Source organism: Emydura macquarii, unplaced genomic scaffold (assembly GCF_026122565.2).
Source record: "Emydura macquarii macquarii isolate MOO-44397 ecotype Brisbane River unplaced genomic scaffold, CSIRO-AGI_Emac_v2 contig_320, whole genome shotgun sequence".
Classification (NCBI taxonomy): domain Eukaryota; kingdom Metazoa; phylum Chordata; order Testudines; family Chelidae; genus Emydura; species Emydura macquarii.
In genome coordinates this window covers 11,431,630-11,446,735 of record NW_027130457.1, presented here as the reverse complement: position 1 = coordinate 11,446,735, position 15,106 = coordinate 11,431,630, and positions in this window count along the sequence as shown.

Below are 15,106 nucleotides of genomic sequence, written 5' to 3'. Positions count from 1 at the left end.
CTGGATTAAGAAGTTTGGGGTAAATTTGTGTAAAAAGCACATTAGATTTAGAAGGAAACTGAATTTAAGAGTATAAACCATAAGAAAATTTCAGATGTGGTACCATAGATTGCAGGAGGTGGGGGGGAGGATGTGGGAGAGGTAGACATTCTGCCAGAAGGTAAATGGTTAATGTGAAGAGGAACTGTTTGTAAGCAAATATGTGAAATCACTTTTGTTAAAGACAAGAATAATGCTAATAAAAAGTCAAAGACAAGAATAATGCTAATATAAAGTCAATAGTGTTATTAAACGTTAATTAATCTCACATATAATGATGATGCAAGAACACAATGCTATAATACTACACATACCTCTTTACTAACTTAATTAATGCTAATAGGATTCATTTTTTAAAATAAAAGGTGTGGAGTTGCAGCTAACAAGGCACTTGAAGGGGAACAAGAAGGGTTTCTACAGGTATGTTAGCAACAAGAAGAATGTCAGGGAAAGTGTGGGCCCCTTACAGAATGGGGGAAGCAACCTAGTGACATAAAATATGGAGAAAGCTGTATTTTTTGCCTCTGTCTGCACAGACAAGGTCAGCTCCCGGACTACAGCACTGGGCAGCGCAGAATGGGGAGGAAGTGAGCAGCCCTTAAGACTGAAAAAACAGATTCAGGGCTATTTAGAAAGTCTGGACATACACAAGTCCATGGGGCCAGATACAATGCAATGAGGGTGCTGAGAGAGTTGGCTGACGTGATTGCAGAGCCATTGGCCATTATCTTTGAAAACTCGTGGTGATCCAGACCAGGGACGTCCTGGATTATGGTAAAAAGGAAAATATAGTGCCCATCTTCAAAATAGGAAGGAGGAGGAACTGGGGAACTACAGACCAGTCAGCCTTACCTCAGTCCCCAGAAAAATCATGGAGCAATTCCTCAAGGAATCCATTTGGAGGCACTTGGAAGAGAGGAAGGTGATCAAGAACAGTCAGCATGGATTCATCAAGGGCAGGTCATGCCTGACCAACCTGACTGCCTTCTATGATGGGATGACTGGCTTTATGGTGGATGGTCGGTACTTCGGTCACTTATGTTCAACATCTTCATTAATGACCTGGAGGATGGGGTGGATTGCACTCTCAGAGTTTGACGATAAGCTGGGGGGAGTGGTAGATATGCTGAATGTAGGGATAGGATACAGAGTGACCTAGATAAATTGGAGGATTGGGCCGAAAAAAAATCTGATGAAGTTCAACAAGGACAAATGCAGGGTCCTGCACTTAGGATGGAAGAATCCCATGCACAGCTACAGACTGGGGATTGACTGGCTAGGCATCAGTTCTGCAGAAAAGGGCCTGGGGGGTTACAGTGGACAAGAAGCTGAATATGAGTCAACAGTGTGCCCTTATTGCCAAGAAGGCTAATGGCATACTGGGCTGCATTAGTAGGAGCATTGCTAGCAGATCGAGGGAACGGATTATTCCCCTTTATGTGGCATTGGTGAAGCCATGTTTGGAGTATTGTGTTCTGTTTTGGGCCCTCCACTACAGAAAGGATTTGGACAAATTGTAGAGAGTCCAGCAGAGCACGACAAAAATTATTAGGGAGTTGGAGCACATGACTTATGAGGAGAGGCTGAGGGAACTAAGCTTGATTAGTCTGCAGAAGAGAAGAATGAGGGGGACTTGATAGCAGCCTTTACCTACCTCAAAAGGGGTTCCAGGGAGGATGCAGCTATGCTGTTCTCAGTGGTAGTAGATGACAGAACTAGGAGTAATGGGCTCAAGTTGCAGTGGGGGAGGTCTAAGCTGGTTATTAGAAAAAAATTTTCATCCCGAAGGTGGTGAAGTACTGGAATGGGTTACCTAGGGAGGTGGTGGAATCTCCATCCTTAGAGGTTTTTAAGGTGCAATTTGACAAAGCCCTGGCTGGGATGATTTAGTCAGGATTGGTCCTGCTTTGAGTAGGGGGTTGGACTAGATGACCTCCTGAGGTCCCTACCAACCCTAATCTTCTATGATTCTAAGAGAAGAAAGCAAAGAGGAAAGCCAATAATCACAAAGGGATTGTTTTTTTGTGCATTTACAGTCATATCCGGGCTGTGGTGTGGACAATCAAAATTACCATAAGGAAAAATGTGCATATGCAGAAGAATCAAAAAGGCAAAATGTTGTGTTCATTTTGGATATGCAATGGGAGGGTTTTCAACAACAGCAAGAGTGAGTTTCCATGTTCACATGCACAGTGTTTGTATTGTTTGAATTTGATGTAAACTGTATTTAAGTTTCCATTACAGAAAAGCATAAACAAGGAAGGAGATATACCCAGATATAAATGGCTGCAAATGCACAAAAGTCAGTTCCCTTTCTGATCAGTTGATTGAGTGAGGTTGCATCAGTTTACAGCAACTCTTGAGCATGGCCTGCAATGGTTTTGTGGCCAGCTGAGAAGCACCGAAGAAAGAAAAACATGAAAGAGGAAATGGAGTTAGAGGAAGCTAGACCAAGCAAATGTTATATTTGTACCATATGTTTATAGGGGAAGATATTTTGTTAACACAGAAAGAGAATATTTATATATAGACTGTCAAGAGTGTTTTTCCCATCTGTCCTTAGTAAGAAGATTGCAATCTTTTCTTTCAAATATGGACCTTGCTATATTATTTATGTCTTGGTCAGTTTCTGATTAGACTATTACAGTGCATTCTACTTGGAACTGCACTTAAAGACTGTTCAGAAACTGAGATGGCCCACTTATGAAGTGGTACTTCACCCACAAATCCCATTATACTGTGTTCCAAGACCAGTATTGGTGACAACTGGTTTTCAGTTGTTTTTCACATACAAAGCTGAAAATGATTTAGACCCTGGTTACCTCAGAGATAGCCTCTTTGCCCATTTGATATAACAGCAATTGTGATATTTGGAGATGCATGAGCTAATCAGTGATTTGCTACTGCTATTTTGAGAAGGGGCTCCTACAAAAAGCTTCTCTTTCAGCCTGTGATAAACCCTGGTTCCCAACAGAGGGGCATGTGCTTACAGAAAGTAGGGCAAAGACACTGGGGAATCTGTTAATTTTTGTTCCCATTTTAAAAAGGCCTGTAAAGGACAGAAAATGGTTTTGTGCCCTTTTATTTTGCTTTTTCTGATATATAAAGAATAAAATCAGTGACTGGGTGTTTTTATGTCAGTGTGGCTGTGAGTGGGGCAGCTGGGAGGTGTTTGTTTTCTGCTTGATTTTCCACATTAGGAACATCAGGAATGTCAAATTTGGTCTTCCTTGGTTTTGCTGGAGGACTATGGAGGATGAGTACTCTCTCAGCCCTTAACTGAGTGGGTGGGAATTCCCCTTCATTAAATCAGGTTTCACTTCCCTTCCTATGTTGTCATGTTATATATTGGGGGAGGGACGGAGACAAGGAAAATTACTATAGGGTCACAAAAGCAACTAGAGTGTAAACAGTGGGGGAATCTGCTCAACATCGAGGCCAGGTCTACACTTACATGAAAATTCGGCAGCAGTCAACGGGAGTTACGCAAGCTATGCAGAGTAGCTTGCGTGACTCCTGTCGACTTATTAACTTCCATTGTGCGCAGTGTCTTCATTGTGCTGTGTCAACAGGAAATGCATTTCCGTCAACACAGCGCTATGCCACTTGAGGGGATGGTTTTAGTGCGTTGACTTCCAGATCAATTGAGCGAGTCTTCACTGACTGCTCAATCGATCCAGAAAGATCGATCTGACAATGGCGAATTTGCCACTGTTAGTGTGTACATAGCCTATGATGGCAATGCACCAATACAAGGAGTATGGGGAATAAACAGGAAGAAACTGAAGTCTTAATACACAAACTAAATTATGGCTTAATTTGCATCATTTGACCTTGGTGGGATAAATCTCATGACTGGAATATTGATATAAGGGGTATAGCTTGTTCAGGAAAGACAGGCAGGATAAAAAGGGAGGAGTTGCTGCATTTTATATCCAGAATATATACTCTTATTCTGAGGTCCAAACAAAGGTGAGAGGCAGACCAGATGAAAGTCTCTGGGTGAAGATAAAAGGGGGAAAAACAGGAGTGACATCATGGTAGAGGTCTGTGACAGATATGGCAATTTCCTGCAATATCCTTGGAAGACCTTATTGAATTAAGTTTAAGTATCGTTGGGTCCATTGTAGTGAACTAATGATTAATTTATTATTGTGGACCAGGATTGTAAGTAACCTCCAAACGGAGGGAGATGTGAGACCTGATGTTTAGAGGACTATATTGAACAATGTGCAAGAAAAGAATAGGCTTTTGGAATAAAAAGTGATAAGTGTTTTTTGTGGAGAATATCTAGGGGGAGGTGAATGCAAATTCCCCACCTTCAGTCATGCAAAAACCCAGCTCTTTTGAAGCTACATCTATTGTCAGCTGATCACCTGTTACATGAGGCCCATGCTGTATAAAGGAAAGACTGAACAATTCATGGCTGTTCTGACACTGAATCTGAGACAGTTATGAATTTGTAACAATGAGAAAAACCCAGTTGTGGATTTTGAAGGACTGACATCTACCTGAGCCTGAGACTGGAGTTGGGGTGATCTCTGGTAAGTTTTTTAGCATGTGGGTAGGTTATTTTACTGTTTTTAATGTTTTCTCTATAACCCTTTCACCTTAAGAATAAATGTGCCTGCATATAAACTGCCATGTGGTAATTTATAACGGTGGGCCATTATGATGTTCATAGCCTCTGGAGAGAAAACAAAGCACAGATGCTGGCTTGTTTTGTCTGGCTTGCTGGGAATATCACAGTGTAGGTAGGGAACCATACAGCCCAATCAGGCGAGACAGAGACGTATATCTCTAGCCAAGAGGGGTGACAACTAAGGAGCCAGGAGCCTAGAGTTGGTGACTTTGGTGGAACATGCAGGGGGAATATAGATGAAGTTGCCCTGAACTCTGACAGGGTCTATTGTCAACCACCAAATCAGGAGGAGGAGGTGGATGAGGCATTTTTAGAATAAATACCAGAAAAATCCAAAACACAAGACCTGGTTGCAATAGGGGACTTTATCTACCCTGAAATCTGTTGGAAAACTAACACAGCAAAACACAAAATTTCTAATAAGTTCTTGGGAACAACTTTCTGTTTCAGAAGGTGGAGGAAGTAACCAGGGGGCATCTATTTTAGACTTGATTCAGACTAACGGAGGAATTGGTTGTGAATCTGAAGGTTGAAGGCAATTTGGGTGAAAGTGATCATGAAAATGATAGATTTCAGTATTCTAAAAATAGGAAGGAGTAAGTACAGTGGAATTCAAAAAAGCAAACTTAAACAAACTCAGAGAACTGGTAAGTAAGTTCCCTTGGGAAGAAAATCTAAGAGAAAAAGTAGTTCAGAGAGCTGGCAGTTTCTCAAAGAGACACTAATAAAGGCACAACAGCAAGTTACTCCCATGCAAAGGAAAGATAGGAAGAATAGTAAGAGGAAAATATTGCTCCATCAGGAGTTGTTTAATGACCAAAAAATCAAAAAAGAATTCTACAATAAGTGGAAACATGGACAAATTGGTAAGGATGACTACAAAAGAATAGCACAAGGATGTAGGGACAAAATCAGAAAGGCTAAGGCACAAAATGAGCTACACCTAGCAAGAGACCTAAAAGGCAATAAGAAAGAAGTCCTATTAATGCATTAGAACATAAGAACTGCCATATTGGGTCAGACCAATGGTCCATCTAGCCCAGTATCCTGTCTTCTGACAGTGGCCAATGCCAGGTACTTCAGAGGGAATGAACAGAAGAGGTAATCATCAAGTGATCCATCCTGTCGGCCATTCCCAGCTTGTGACAAACAGCAATCCCTACCTGTCCTGGCTAATAGCCATTGATAGACCTATCCTTTAGGAACTTATGTAGCATGAAGGGGCATAAAAATGTTTAGCATATCAAGCACATAAATACCTTGCAACAATGGCTATAACAGTATTATGTGAATGCCTGTTCTCACTTTCGGGTGACATTGTAAATAAGAAGCAGGCAGCATTATATCCCATAATTGTAAACAAACTTATTTGGTTTAGCATTTGGCTGAACAAGAAGTAGGACTGAGTGGACTTGTAGGCTCTAAAGTTTTACATTGTTTTATATTTTAGTGCAGTTATGTAGAAGAAAAATGATACATTTGTAAGTTGAACTTTCACGATAAAGAGATTGTACTAACGAGATAAAGAGATTGTAAGAGGTGAATTGAAAAATACTGTTTCTTTTGTTTATCTCTTTTACAGTGCAAATATTTGTAATAAAAATAATATAAAGTGAGCACTGTACACTTTGTATTCTGTGTTGTAATTGAAATCAATATATTTGAAAATGTAGAAAAAATCCAAAAATATTTATAATAGATTCAAATTGGTTTTCCATTATTGTTTAACAATGTCATTAAAACTGTGATTAATTGCGAGTAATTTTTTTAATCTAGTTAATTTATTTTGCATTAATTCCTTGAGTTAATTGTGATTAATTGATAGCCCTAATTTATACCATGTTCCCAAAATATACACAGACTAGGCTGATCCTAGCAGAGTGTTTATTTGTGTATTTGGAAGTGTGTATGTATATATATCTATCTAATCAGAGATGGGGCAATGGTAAAAATACCCATACTAGGTCTACCCTGGAGCTTCTGCCATTGCTGCCAACAGTGAAGCTGCACTGAATGGCAGTGAGTTATGGCTAGGAATCTTGCTAGTGTAGGTAAGGCCTTTATGTGTGGAAGTCTGACCTCAGTCAGTGCATAAAGACTTTCACAAACACTTTGTCCTGTGTCCATCTTCAGACAGCTGACCTTCCTTTTTCAGGTGCAATTGGAACCCAGGAAATCAATAACTGTGCTTTTGCTCCTGAAATCCAGTTGAGCTGGAAAGTGTGGATATTATTTTTCTGTAGTCTTATGTAATGATTGCTCATTTCTGATCAGGAACACATTATAAAGTCATAATAATAATATATCACAAACAAAAAAATTTCCCAGAGCACACCAGTACTGGCAAAGATACACAATGATTATAATTGCATTTTTAACCTTTGCTCCAAAAGAGGAAATGGAAGACAAATGATAATGTTTTTACCCCAGCATTTGAGAAATTAGATTATTTTCCCTGAACAATAATATGAGGCTTTCAGACATATTGCAAACTTCTTTTCTAATCTGTGGAAAGGTCATGGTATTAGAAAATTAATGGATTTGTTTGATAAAGAAACGTTAATGTTGTTTACAATGTAAAGAGAAAAATATCCTATTACTGCAAGTCATTTGTGCAAAAACATCTCTTCTGATTTAAAAGGAAGCCACCATGCACTGTTCCCTTCTCTCTACAAACACACCAGTTCTAGACCCATTATTTATTCTCTCACCACCTGTTCCTGTTGCACTCAATACCCCCCACTTCCCACAGTTTGAATGGACAGAAGCAAGTAGGCCATACACTGAATCTTAGGCTTTGTAGAGTGGGGTCTCAACTGAATGACTTCACAGAGGGCCCAATATTTTTTGAAGAGATCCTGCTCAAGCCTAGATTCTGCCCTCAGCTACAATGCTGTACATCCACAGTAACTCCACGGATTCCTATGACTTTTCAAAGATTATATCGATTTCATTGTATTTACTCCAGATTTACATCTGTGAAACAGAAAACTTTGCCCCCAAAGTAAGTAGATTTTTTTAAAATACATTGATTTCAGGAGAGTTACACCAGCATAGAACTGGAGTAACATATTGGTTCTTCCCCTCAGGCATACAGAACTCGTTTTTTAAACTATTTTTAATGTAGACAGCTGAGTAAATAAAGAAATAACTCTTAGTATTTGTGGAGTACAAACTTTAGCTAAGCAATTCCAATGAATTAGTTCCAAATATACATATGTCGTTTTAAAATATTTGGCATTCAAGTGATATTTATTATAGTCTTTTAACTATGGTTTCTAACTTACTGTTTATATTATAAGCATGAGTTCTAAACAAATTAGATGGGAATTGTATGTGCACTTGCATGCCTAATTTGTGGTGCAGCTCCAGTTGTACACACTAATTGGGTATTTGCATGTGCTATGGTTAATTATTACCTTTTACATGCACAGTTACCCAATTTGCACACACAGATGAACTATTTTTTTTTAAATTTAGGCTCTTTATTCTTGAAAAGAATTATTGTATCCTATTATGTTGCCAGTATTCTATATACTCTTTATATTCTGGCATATAGAAGCAGTGTGTCTATTTATGTTACCAATATCTTAATATAATATAAAGTAGCTTATTACCGCCAACAGAAGAAATAATATACAAAAAAGAGATACTATGGTATGAATTGCTGCTGTACTGGAAACTTTCACTGTGCTGGATTCAGACAGCAGTATCACAGGCGTCCATTCAGTGGTTACATTTTGTGCAGACAATGTGCATTCCACAACTTTTAATGTGGTCATCATTGCCATTCACTATCCAAGATACTCCACACAAGCAAATTAAGAGGGTGGCCAGAGCAGCAGATGTGAGCAAGCCCAGATTCTCCTGTATATTTCTGTCATTTTTGTTGATGAAGAGGTGACCCACACATTAAACAGACATCCCAGCTGCTGCTGAGTGGTTCACAGCACTGTGGAGAAAAATGTGGAAATTGGAGCAGAGCCATATGGTGTAGTGTGTGTTGCTGCCAGAGTCTCTGCTTAGTGGTAAAGGTGGCACAAGGGCTGATGCTAAGCCTAGAAGCTATGCTGGAAATAAGAACCAAAATGTACACTGTTTGTTACTTGAGAAAGTCTGCCTATCCATGTACCTGATGTAACAAGTATGACATTTTACATCTGTTTGTCCCACATTTCTTACTTTGCTCAATATGAAGCCCAGCAACTGGGAGAAGAATTTTCCGCTTGAGAAGGAAGAGGAATAGCATGCTTCAGTAAGCTGTAACAGCCTTTAGAAGCCAATGACCTCCACAGCGGAGTGTGGTTGGTGTATAATTAACACTTCTTTTAAGAATTTTCCCATTTTCTTTCCACAGGTAAACATAGTGGGACGATGATAGTGTAAAGTCTGCTGAGATTTCTATGTCCTAATGTCAACACCTTTCTTGGTGCAGTGGATTTTATTGGTGACAGAATCATAATAGTGTTTGTAATGATGCTGTGGGACCACGATGGTACAATTAGATACTGTAGAACTGTGATAAACTCCCATTGTGATTCAGAAAGAATTCCTGTTCCCCTACTTAGTTATTTGTCATTTAAGTTTAAGCTTTTCCATGCTGCCATTCAGCAGTACCTGCAGGCCCCAAGTACAGGAGAGAAAATGGGTATGCTTTACCAGAATTGGCTTGTCCTAGGGCCTGGCCAGAGGTCCACAAGACCATCACCATGAGAAAAACATTCAGGCTAAATTGTAGATGTCTGAGTCTGAGTAAATGTTATGTATATAATCTTGGTGAATATGTTTGTTCCTATGTCTCTATGCAGTGCCCAGATCTCACGAGATCTTGCAAGATTTACTTGAGCCAATCAGAAACCATGTTAGAATGGAAGCAACATTTTGAATAGTGAGCAGGTCCTCCAAGCTGCCTAGAGGGCATTTATCACTCTTGTATCATTAATATATGTGTCATATTGCCATGTGTGGCTATAAACACTAGTCAGGCAGCCAGAAATGTCAGGATCTTAAAGAAAGGGAAAGGAAAGAAACTAGAGGACGCCAGTCAAATCCACCAATTTTTCCAGACAAACAAGGCCTCTCAACAGTTTGGCTCAAGCAATGCACAGAAACAAAAACAGCAAGGTGAATGTTATTTCAGTATAGAGACTGTGGAAATTAATGAAGTAAAGCAGCCAGATGAATTACATTATTCAATTCTAATAACTTCCAAAGACAGTCAAGTAATATCACCACCAGCACTACCAGACTCAAAGAAAGGTTTGCAAGAAGCCGGGGAGAGCAGTGCTGCACTTCTTCATACGTCATGTTTTTAAAAAAATCCAGGATTGTGACCTAAACTCATTACACATTCTGTTCATCAAAAAGTTGTTGTATCGGGTATACTGAATTTTGAAGAAATGCAGAAGCTACTAAAGTCAGTGCCAAAAGATGTTAATAGTCAGAGTTTTCCTGAATTTCTTCTCAAGTGTAAGACAAAATAAAAAAGAATCCAAGAGACAGGCTTGTTTGGAGTGCTACCAACCACAGGGCCCCCACATGGAGGGAAAAAAGGGTATGCTTTAACGGGGTCCGGAGGCCCTCGGGTGCCTGGCCCAGGCTGCAACCCCCATTACCATGAGGAAAAAATTGAGGCTAAATTCTGGATCATGCCTGAGGATATTTATAGAAACTTATTTCCCTGTATCTATGTATCTATTGTCCAAATCTTTGAGATTTACTGGAGCCAATCAGAAGCAGTGTTAGAGCAGTCTCAAGCAACATTCTGAACAGTGAGTTGCTGGGCCTGCTGGCCCAGCTTAGGCCCTTGTCTAGTAGAGCGTGTGCTTGTGCAGTTAAACTAGGACTTGTAGTTTGAGACTGAGAGACAGAGAGATTTGTGCTCCTCTCTGTGACATGGTCTATCATATCAAGATCAAGAACTACCAGTCCCAGAGTTCCTCGTGCATAGGCTGGAAGAAGGGACAACTGGTGGGAGGGGCAAAGCAAAGCACCATAAGACAGTGGGAGCCAGTGCTGTTGCTTCTTCTGGTAGGATTTGCAGACCCAAAATATATGTGAGTAAGTGCGTAATTCACTCACGGTCACACACACACTCCATACTGTCATGTCTGGTGGTGGCTATACAAATCAGGCAGCCAGAAGCATAAGGAGGTAAAAGAAAGGGAACTAAAAGAAGCTAAGGACACCAATCTATCCTCCAGTTTTTCAAATCAGACAAGGCCTTTCTGCAATCAGGCAATATACTAACTAGGGAAGCAGATGAACAAAATCAAGATGAAAATGATTTCAATATAGAGACTGTGTCTGTGGCACTGGCAATTGATGACAAAGAAAAGCTGCCAGAACATGCATCATGTGACTCCAATCTAATGCTGAAAGATAGTCACATAGTATCACCATTAGCACCACCACATTCAGAAGGTTTACAAAAAGCAGGAGAGAGTAGTGCTACACTATCTGATTCTTGTATTTTCAAAGATCCAGGCTTGTGGCCTGAAAACAATAGATTCTATCTGTCAAAAATTTTTTCTATCTGGTTCCCAACTTTTGAAGAAATGAGGAAGCTAGCAAAGTCAACGCCAAAAGATGCTGATGGGCATAATTTTCCTGAACTTCTTCTCAAATGTAAGACTTCCAACAAGAGAGAAAAGATACCAAGAGACTGACTTGTTTGGAGTGCTACCAACCAAGCACTGCATTGTTTTCCATGTTGGCCGTTTCCTGAAGGAAGGTTTAAACAACACAGTATGCTGTCAAAAAATGAAGGGTATTCACCAATTGTGAAAAAATGGTGTAAACTGTATACTAAACTTCCTGAACATGAAAAGAGCATAGAACATAAAACTTGCTACTGCCAGTGGAAGCAATTTCAGCAGTCACTGTCAGGTGGACTTGGAGTGGACAATGAGATTCAAAAACATATATTAAGAGAAGCTACAAGATGGAAAGAAATATTGGAAAGATTGTTGGATGTTACCTTATTTCTTGCTTTATGAGGTCTAGCATTCCAAGGAGATTATAATCTGATAGGTGACCCACACAATGGTAACTTTCTTGGAACTCTTGAGATTATAGCTCATTATAACAGCATCATTCATGACCATTTGGCTAAAGTCAAACAGAAGCAAACAGAGGGCAGAACAATGAAAGGACAGGTTCATTCTCTCTCATGGGAGAGTCAGAATGAGTTTATTGAATAATGTGGTAAGCGTGTGCAGAAGGCCATCCTTGCAGAGAGAGAAAAGGCCATTTATTATTCTATCATATGATGCTACTCCTGATGCCTCTCACCATGAACAACATGTGTTGATATTGCAATTTGTAGTTCACAACAAAGACAGTGGTACATTTAACATTACAGAAAGATTTCTTGAGTTTATCAGCTTTGATTTTAAAAAAGGAGAACAGATAGTCGAAATGCTAATCGGCAGCTTGAAGCATCATAACATTCCTCTGGATGACTGTAGAGGTCAAGGATTTGATGATGGCTCTAATATGTCAGGGAAAATAAAAAATGTTCAGGCCTGCATTATGTCCAAAAATGAACTTGCTGTGTGTGCTCCTTGTAGTTCCCATTCACTAAATCTTGTAGGGGTTAATGCTGCTGCAGCCTGTACTGAAACATTAACATTTTTTGGTTGTGTTCAGCAACTTTTTGTGTTTTTCAGTGCTAGCCCAGTGAGGTGGAAGATTACAACAGATAGGATACACTGCTCACTCTACTCTCAGTCAGACACAAGCTGGAGTACACGTACTGATGCTGTCCGTCTACTCACAAAGCATCTTCCAGGTATTCTGGAGGCACTGGAATGTGCTCTTATTAAACTCGACACATGAAGCTCAATCACAACTAGAAGCACTGAAAAGGTACTTCAACTCGTTTTTATGCCTTTTGATGGCTAGCTTCTGGAACAAAATTCTTTCAAGTATTGAGGACAGAAACAAGATTTTACAAGCCAGAGGAATCTCTCTTGAATCAGAGGTAGCTCTCATTGCTGATATTATTGAAGAAATAAAACAACGTAGAGATCAGTGGCCCAAAATTCTACAGGAAGCATGTCTTGTAGCAGAAGGCATGGGAATTTTGCCACAATAACCACAGAAGAGTGGAAAGCAACAGAAAAGATTTCATGATGAGACACCTGAGGAATCATGTTCGATCACCTCTGAAGATGAGATAATATTTATTCAAAAGATACATGTTCTCTGCAACTTTAGACATTATCTGTGAGTTGGAACACCGATTAAAAGCAGCCCATGACATTTGTTTACATTCTGTTCAGTCCTATCAAATATATCATACCAGAGCCTGAAAAACTGGAAGAAGAATCCAAATGTCTAGTTCTTGAGTAATCTATGGATCTTTCAGAGAACTTTCCATGTGAAATGTTGCATCTGAAAAAAAAAAATTTAAGTCTATTTTTGGAAAAAAATTTGTACTGCCAACATTTATTTAATGAGATTTCAAAAAAAAACAACCCCAAATCCTACTACTAACATTCAGTGAATTATGCATTGCCCTATAAAATGTTTGCTTATAGCCAGTGACCATAGCAAAAGCCAAAAGAAATTTCACAGTTAGCTGGACCTCACCAAAACTGCAGACAATCTACTGTGGCATAGGAACACTTAAGTTATCTTGCTGTTTGTTTATTGAATGTGAACTAGCAAGAAAAAAATTACTTTAGTGAGATCATTTGTAATGTTGCAATGAAAAAGGACAGAAAAGTGAAGCTGTAAAATGATAAGGCCTACTTATGCCATTTCAGAAATAAAATACAAATTTCTCTTTAATTAATTAATGTGTCTGTGTGGGATGGGATGGGATGGGATGGGGGCCTATGTTATGAATTTACCCTGCCCACTGCCCCAGGAGACCTAGAACTGGCTAGTACAAAAAATAAGCAATTCCAGCCTGTAAGAGAACAGCAAATAACTGGCCAGAAGAGTCATTGACCCCATCCCCTCTCCTATGAGATGCCTCCACCAGCGAGGCTCCCGTGGAGCTTCCACTGGAATTTAAATTGCCCCATTGAGCCCATGGAGGTTAATCTGGCACAAAGAAAAAGGAGGGCATTGTGATGGGGTGTTCAAACCCCACATTAGGATAGAAGGGTTTAAAGAGCAACTCTGGTCCAGGTGACTCCACCCAGCTGAACCTGCAGAGCATGCTCCAGGGAGAGGTGGAGCTAAAAGGAAGCCAGACAGTTCAGAAGGGGGCTGATAATGCAGGGAGAAGGACCTGCCCTGGGAGTGCCTGAAAAAGGACATTGCAGCAGCCTTTCTGGGAAAGGAGGAGCCTACCTGCTGGGCCCAGACAGACTGAAGGTGCAGTTAGTACCACAGACTGCAAAACTTGGACCATACAATGGGGGTTAGGAAGTGGCCCAGTGTTCCTCCAGGGCTGTGGGCCAGAGCCCAGTGAAGCAGGAGGGCCCAGGCTCCCCTACCAACTCCTCCAAACACTTTAAGAAGGAACTGACCACTAGGCAACACTTCCAATAAACACCAATCATCAAAACTTGGTGAAGAATGCATGCATTCTCCCTGTGTCTGCTGTAAGACCTTGAGGAGGAGAAGAAGAAGAAGAAGAAGATTTTGGGCCAGGACTGGGAATTTTTCAGGGAGGTCATGAAATCATGGGGTGATGAACCCCTGAAAGGGAATGGCCATCAAGGAGGGACCCTTGAATGAAAAACCTCCAGAAAGCTGGCAGTGGTTGGAGAGACAGAGGATCCTAGCGGAGGGACCTCCTGACAGAAACAATACCTCCCAGCCCCCACAAACAGGGAAAACAGAAGATCTCACCCTCTCCTGATTTGGACCTACTAACGGCGGACATAGATTGCATAAGCGAACAAAGAAATGACTTGAAACTGAGCAGGGTGTATGAACAACTTACCAGCATAAGTGGAGATGTGCTAGACACACAACTGATGAAGCAGTGGCCCTGCTTTGAATTCAGGGAAGAGACATTATACTGGGTAACAAAAGATTCCCAAACTGAGGAAGTACAAGTATAATGTCTAGTCCTGAAAAAATTCCATTGAAGGGTATTACAGCTGGCACATACAGTGCTCTGTGGGAGACACTTAGGGTGAGAGATGACCCTAGAAAACATAATTCTCAGATTTTACTGGCTGCGGGTACACAGCGAGTTCAAAGGCTACTGCGCATCATGACAAGAATGCCAATAAAAAAAACCCCAAATGTCTCCCTCCCAGTGCTCAGAGTGGCCTTTGAGGAGATCAGAATGAATATGGTAGGACCCCTGGAAAAGAGGGAGGCCAGGTATCAGTACATCCTAATGATAATGCACTATGCCATGTGGTACCGAAAGGCTACTCCCATTCATTCAACCACTGTGGCTAACATTGATACTGAACTGATGAAAGCCTTTGCATGGGTAAGGACACCAAAAGA